Source organism: Bubalus bubalis, chromosome 6 (genome assembly GCF_019923935.1).
Source record: "Bubalus bubalis isolate 160015118507 breed Murrah chromosome 6, NDDB_SH_1, whole genome shotgun sequence".
Lineage (NCBI taxonomy): Eukaryota > Metazoa > Chordata > Mammalia > Artiodactyla > Bovidae > Bubalus > Bubalus bubalis.
Window position 1 is genome coordinate 56648317 of NC_059162.1, and position 7590 is coordinate 56655906.

General features: G+C 44.3%; 1 long non-coding RNA gene across 1 annotated transcript; it reads left to right on the forward strand.

The window, feature by feature from the left end:
* Positions 1 to 274: 274 nt before the first annotated feature.
* LOC123334073 lies at positions 275 to 5434 on the forward strand. The gene is made up of 3 exons (XR_006551832.1): positions 275 to 712; positions 2936 to 3039; positions 3549 to 5434. It is a non-coding gene; the product is annotated as an uncharacterized LOC123334073 (long non-coding RNA).
* The last annotated feature ends 2156 nt before the right edge of the window (positions 5435 to 7590 follow it).

The window sequence follows — 7590 nt, forward strand, 5'->3', positions numbered from 1 at the left end:
ATGAAAGTTAATATTTCCAGGGCCCTGCGTGGGATACCTTTCCCAGAATTCATGTTCTCAATGGGAAACTGAAATAGCGTGTGAGAGTTACCCTAAGTAGATTTAAATAATTAAATTCAAAAATTCTCAAACCACTTGCTGTTTCAAATTTATTTCTTTAATAACAACTCAGACTCAGCAACAGACTGGATTAAGGTTTCATTTATTCGAAATTTAAGGTATATCCAGCTCTGAGTGTTGGTTTTAAGTATTTAAGGGGAAATTTGTGCACGGTGAAAATGAAGAGACTGAAGCATTATAAATTCATTTCCTCTATTAGAATCAGGGCCGCGCCTGCCCACTGCAGCTGTTCGGAAGGCAGGGCGGCCAGGCTGGAGGGCGCACCCCGGCAGCAGACGACCCTTTGTTTCCCCAGAGAGGAGACTTGGCCGGCCCCACACCCTTCACGGGAACTATTTCCTCAGTGGCGCCAGGCAGTTGGGCAGGATCATCTGGTGCGGTTTTCATGTGGCAAAGCAAAAAATCCTCCGGGATTCCAGGGTGACTTCTAAGGATCCACTTTCATCCGTGACCTCAAACCCTGCCTTGCACCAGGCCCCAAAGACGAGAGGTCACTGCGGCCTGGGCAGGATTCACCGACCTCTGAAACCACCCTCCCTGATCCATCCAGCAAAAGCCGAGAGCGACTCAGAAAACAGGTGTTACATGGCAGGTAACAGCCCCACGATACTTACTATTCATGCTAACAATTTTACAAACAAGTGAGTTTCTTATACATTCATCGCCACCCCCAGGCATTCATATTCTTTTTAAGTACAGAAACCTTAATTAGATTTTGACCACAGACCCGGATTTGACTTACCCTGACAGGGTTTCCATTAGTGTAATCTGTGGGGGAATTCACTGTTTTAACATCTGTGTGCCTGAGGCCTATCTCACATTTACTGCAAAACTCTGAAAAGCCTCCCTTGTATGGCTGTATGTTTCCTCATGCTCCCAATTTCACAGAAGTCATTTCAGCACCAAACGGTAATTAGCAAAGGGATGGGCCTCAGCTGACATGAATGCAATTTATTGTTTTCCACGAGGCCCTGAACCAAGCAAACAAAGAACACAGTCTAGCTGTCTGGCATTTTATTAACTTGTATTGTGCAGTGCACCTTACTGAAGGGAGATCTTCAGGAGAAATTCAGCAGTTTGTGTGTGGCAACACACAGACTTGGGAAGAATATTAATTTCGGTTCAATTAGGCAACTTGTGTAGTACCTCAGCCTGTAATATAGGACAGCCACTTTTATAATTATCTTTCATATTAACTTTATCATCACCAGACTTTTGCATAAATGCAACCTTTCATCTTTAAAATGCCAACACTTCTTCAATTTTGGCAACTGTACAGCACTGCTAATTATTTGCTCATTATATGTGGTTAACTGATGAATCATTAATAAATGAATGAATGGCTAATATATTTTTATGGTAATTGGAGATATAACTGATTGCAGACTTCCTTAGCTTCTCAAAACGGCACTGAATGAGCAGTGGCTGCCTAATTGTTTACAGATGATATTTATGCCTCCACCCAGCATTTCCCACAGTTGTGGTTTATCACTGGCATATTCTCATCAGTTCGGGGTGGTGGCTTGCTGAGGACCAGTCTGGGCAGAGGGGAGTGGGCAGCAGCATGACCGGGCTTCCTTTCTTGTGTTTCTGTCACCTCATTTGTTTCAGCTCAGCTGACACGTAACCACGTATGGGCCTCATGGCCATTTGCTAGCAATTTGAAGACTCCTTGTGGACTCTATTTGCTTAGGCATTGGCTTGGCCCCAGCTAGAACACTGCTGTGGTTACCCCTAGTTCAGAACTTAGAGTCGAACGCTGACACACAAGCATTCATGCCATTCAACTGCCACTTGTCTTGCCTGGCACATGCAAGGGAAAGGTGGCCACCCAGCCTGGTGTCTCCATGGTTGAGGAGCTAGAGGAGACCCTTTACATAGTTCAGTTAGAAACCTGGAGTTCAATTTGCACCATTGACAGAAGACCAGAAAATGAAATCAACCAGAGGTCCTTAATGCTATTCACTGAAGCACCATTCCATGGCTGGTTAATGGGTTTGGAAATAACTGCTGCATTACAAAAATTATATTTGTCACACTGCAAATCAGTCACCACCTATAGGTTAATAACAAAGAGTCTGTATTTGTTGACGATTTTTGTGAAAATGAAGGATAGAATACTGGCCAAATATGACTTGTTTAGCTACGTACAAACAGACGGAACAAACAGCAAGTTCGAAATGCAAAGGAGACTACCAATTTTTAATTATAATTATTTAACCAGGTGGGTAGTTTCTCCTAATGAACATTTCCATGAAAACAGAATAACTAATGACAGTCTTAAAGAAGCCTTTGTCTTTCCATGTACTAATGATCACATTTATAAATATGCAGCAAGGCCCCCGTGTACATTGCTAATGATAAGTAATTAAGCACCAGGCGTGGGAAGCCAGTGAAAAGGGTCATGTTAATGCAAGAGAGGAAATTAAAAATGCAATAAAATAAGTTGCCTAGAAAAGATTAAATAAACTTCTGGCTTCTCTTCATTCCAGAAGGAAAAGAACAGTGGTTTCCTCACTCTAACAGTAAAGCCATGTCAAGCTATTCAACAGCTGGTTACAAAGTCAGAGAGTACAAGTGCTCAGCTTACTTTCTGCCCACATCCCCATTTGATCCCACTGGTTTGAAGGCAGAGGGGGTGGTTTCAAAGGGCACTTTGGGTCACTGGGAGAATAAGAAGGACCCCTAGAAAAAGGAAGCAGTCGGCCAGGAAGGATGGATATTAGCAAATTAAACTGGATTTTGATTGTTACTGTCAAGGTACCATTTGTTTATTAAACCATGTTGACCGACCTGGTTTTTTCTCATCTTCTAGATGAGAAAGAGAGGACAAGATGAGTGCCTTTTCCAATACAGTAGAATAACTTCTGTCTCTCCTCACATTGTCTGCTTCCTGACCAGCCAGCGAACTGCTGGAAGGTGAGACCATGACTCTAATACTAGACATTGCACCAGATATGATGAGTGCTTAGGAGATGCTGGTTGAATGAGTGAATTAATGGATATTCAAAATAGATCAGCTCTAAACATCACTCCCAATTCAAGCAGGCCTGCCACCCAAACATTTGGGCCCAGTTGAAAGATGTGGGCCATTTTCCTCTCTCATTCAGGTACTAAGAAAGGCATTGGGTTTTTCTTCAGTGTACCATCACCAAAAGGAACAGAAACGTGAAGCTTTAACAAAAAATTGGTCTTTGCAAAAATCATAGAGTTGGCTTTAAGACTGTTTGGGGATTGAATAGGAATTCTAGCATTTCTATTAAGCATTACGATGCACAGAATGAATCAGATACCTTATTGACAAAAGAAAATGGACATGTATTTGGATCGCCAAAGCTCTTTAATAAGGGCAATTTTTATTCTTTCTTTAAAATGTCTTAGTGAAGCTCTTAAACCACTGAAGCTTTTTTTCCTTTCAAACATTTCAGACTCGTTGATCTCAAGACTCTCAAGGTTTCCCCAGCCCCACACTCTTCTCCTTGGTTAATCCCTCAGTGAGGGGAATCGAATTTTCTGTGGCTGCATCTAGGGTTAATGAGAAGGCAACCTTGATTTGAAGAAAAAAGGCAGCAACAAACAAAAATTAAAGCTTGGTTGAACACTGGAGGTGGTTTTTCCTTTCTGTTTTTTTTTTGTTGTTGTTGTTTTTTCTTAAGTTCAAAAAAACAAATCATAAGGCAGAAAACCCAGGGCTGGACCTTTCTGCCTTGTTCTAATATTGAAAGGAATGATTTCCTTTTACATAACATCTTCAACAAGGCCACACCTCTTTTGTTATCAGAGTGTTGTCAACGGCAAGCCTGCTTGACTCTCATAAAGGCAATATAGTGCCCGACAGTGGGGTCCCAACGTGTGTGGGGGCCTAGATCTACCTTATAAATGGGCTGCCAGGCCAGCCTCCAAAGAGGACGCGGCGGGCCCCAGGGACACCTAAGTTGCGTCTCTCCCCACCTTCTCCGGAGGCCTTGAGTTTCTTGGGGCCGGCAGGGTATCTCCTCCGGAGAAAGTTCAGCCGGCGGCAGGGACACTCTGCAAGCTTATCCTGACCCCCAGTGGCCGGCTCTGTCATCGGACCTACACCGGCTCCCACTCTCGCCGCCCCTTGGTTCCCTACCTAGCTAGATCCCCAAGACCCAGGCAGCAGGAGTTTTAATTGACAATTAAAACAAACTTCGATTCTCACCAGAATCGACTGAGTGAAATTTCGCAACTGCAAGTTTCACAATTCAATTCCCTTGAAGCAAAACCAACAGTTTCCCTGAGGTTTCACTCCACACCTCTCCATTTGTTGTTTAACTTCCCCCTCAAGTTTCCCTTCCCACACAGCATTTTATTTGAGAGTCAGGCCTGGAAACGGTTTAATTATGTTCCTGGGGGTCCCCGCCGCGTGCCTGCCCCGGCGCTGAGTCAGCACCTCCGCGCAGCCAGGATGGGAAGGGAGCGCGCTCCCGGCCCAGGCCCGGAGGTGGGTATTTATGGCTTCGGCTGTCCCGCCTGCCGGTCGAGCTGTTTCATTTCGTCAGCCACCGAAATCAAACAACCTGAAATAAAGCTTCCGTGCCCGTGAATAGAATGGAGTCAGCAAACACTTCTGACCCTGGCGGTAGCGTTACCGGATTTAGCCAGCAAAAATACTGGGCGCCGGGGGAACAGATTTATACCAAAATCGTTGTTGTTTATCTGAAGTTCAAATTTAACTCGAGGTTGTCGGGGTTTTTTTCTCTCTTAACCCCACCACATGAAGAAAAGAGACGCTCTGTTTTATGGTTTTACAGATCAGCTTTGATCAGGCCCTTGGATCAGGCACCCACTCTTGGTGCCCCCTTAGAATTAGGTGAGGGATTTTTTTTTAATCAAAAGGAAAATAGAGCATGTTTTTTTTTCTGGTGGCCACCCGGGAGGGTAGGCATTGGCCCATTTCTCAGATTTCAGTGCTTGACAGGATAGAAGTGACTACATTCTAAATTGCTAGCTTGTACATGCTGACATGTAAAAAAAGGTTTTTTTAAAAAGTTTTGCATTACTTTTATCTTCCTTAAAAAAACATGCTATGGCCTTGGGAATACTGTATGTATCTGTTACCGACAGCTCTGAAAACCACTTCTGCAAAGCTTGTCAGTTAAACCAAATGTTAAATGGAAAAAATTTGGCGGGATTTAAAATTAGCCCCACACACATTACTTACAGATGTTTCCATAAAAAACACTTGAAACTGAACCACACCAAGTAATAAACCCCACAATGGTGTATTTTTTATACCCCAAGTTAATTTTTATGATATAAGTAGCTATATGAAGAAGGTATTGCATACTGCTTAAATTAAATACGGAGGAATGAAATCAGCAGTATCCCTTTACAGCATATGGCCCAGCAAATCAAATTACAAAGCTTTCCACATCTCATTAACTGCAATGAGTACAGTGAGTTTTCTAATAAGTCACATCTTTTTCATGTGAGTGGTGAGCAGTGACTTATTGTAAGAATTCACAGGATGACCCTTGTGCTGAAATTAAGAACTAATCTAAAATGGGCAGGGTCATCTGGTCAAGACTGATCATAACATTTCCTCATTATTGTTTTAGTTGGCATTGAAGTATATGTTTTCCTGGTGCTCCAGCTGAAAAATGCCTTTGATAATTTCACTGACAGCAAATAACCCACACACTGCCATTTAATGAGTTCAGGCAGGATTAGCTGACAATAAAGAATATAGTATAAATGTTTTTATTAGAACTGATTTATTTTTTAGCTGCACCACAAAAAAAAAATTTTTTTTTTGAAGAAGTCACATGGAAATGCTGAGCTGACTTCTCCCCTTGTGATAGCCCTGGAGGTGATGCAGGTGAAGGGCAGGAGGTACATGGAGCCGAGGATTCATCAAGACAGTTTACATTTGGGCTGCAAACGGTCAAAGGCAAATGCCAGCTGGAACCCACACTCAGATGTCGGGTTCCTCTTTTGCACAACAAGGAAAAAAATACTTCTACAATTGCTCATCATGTGGCCTTTGGTGGAGATGAATTACCAATTTACAACCTCTTGTGTTTGGAGAGAAGCAAACTGTGCTCTTTTGAGGCAAGAATCAGGAACCTAAAATCATTCAAGCCTTCTTGTTTATAAGGCCAGAGTGAGGCCAAAAATCCATTTCCCCCTGTGCTCTAAGCCCTTTCAATGACGAGACTCTCACCATCTGCACTAATAAATATGGACTGGTGTGTGTATAACCATACACTGAGGAGCGGGGAAGAGTGAAAGGATTTTAAATGGTTGCAAATTGCTCTCCCACTGAGATAACAGCAGTTTGCATGTGAGCCTCAGTTGTTGCACATTAAGAATGGGCATTTGGCTTCTTTTCACACAGCTGTGAGAGAAGTAGATTTCTGAACGACCAGAGAGAAAACGGGTCTGTTGTTCTTAGGGACACAGGCTTGCTAGTGGCATCTTGCCCAGAAGCTCTTTCTTCCCAGCTCCAACCATGGGGACGACAGACAGGATAAGCAGACCCAGTCCTCGGCACTGGAAGCACTGGGATTTCTGGAACTGGTGAGGTGAGCCCTGAGATGGAAGCCACATCTCCAGTGCTCAGCAGAGACCAAAGGGATCATAAACAGAGGCAAGGGTAGAAGGCTGATATAGCCTAACAGGTAGAAAGTTATCCTTGAAGTTAAGGTGAGTTTCCTGGGACAATCTGGGAGCTTAAAACTGGCTCATAGGCCCAAGTGGTCATGGAAAAATCTGTTTTAGGAAGATAGAAAAGACAGCATTAAGATGGTGTAGGGTTGGCGGGACCCCAGCAGTGATCTGCAGCCTAAGAAAAGCACCCAGTGCTAAGACTCAGAGGTCACCTCCCAGACAGAAAGAAGTGACTCCCTGTTCTCAGCAAAATGTAATAAGAACCTGGGGGAGCTTCGGCATGACTAATCAGTTAACCATGGAAGAGTCGCAGGAGCTGAAGAACAGACACAGGGAGTGGAGTGCCCTGCTCATCAGAAGGTGCAGGTAGTAAACGCTCAACACCATGAAAAGACCTTCTGTCCAAATGCTGGGAAAGATGCGCTCCAATAGAAGGCAGCCTACCCCAGGTGGGAAGGTGGAACTCAAGTCGCCCACCTCCCCACTCAGGTGGGGAAATGTGAGGGCAGTGGGCGCTGGGAAGCAAGGGGGACTCTGAAGCATGGAGACCTAGGAGAGGATGGAGACAGGAACTGAAACTGAGCAAAGGGTCAGCTGCTGGGACCAGGCCCGGTAGACAAAGGCAAGCAAGACCACCGAGGAGGGACAACTCTCAAGAAGCACGTGTGGCTAAACCCACAGGAGGAGAAGGAGCTAGCCGGGGGCCAAGCCTTCAGGAATGCCCAAGGCAAAATGCTGGTGGTGGGCTAGCTAGCTCAGTGCATGGTGGTGGGCATGCATGCTCAGTGTCCAACTCAGTGTTGCAACCTTATGGACTATAGCCCACCAGGCTCCTCT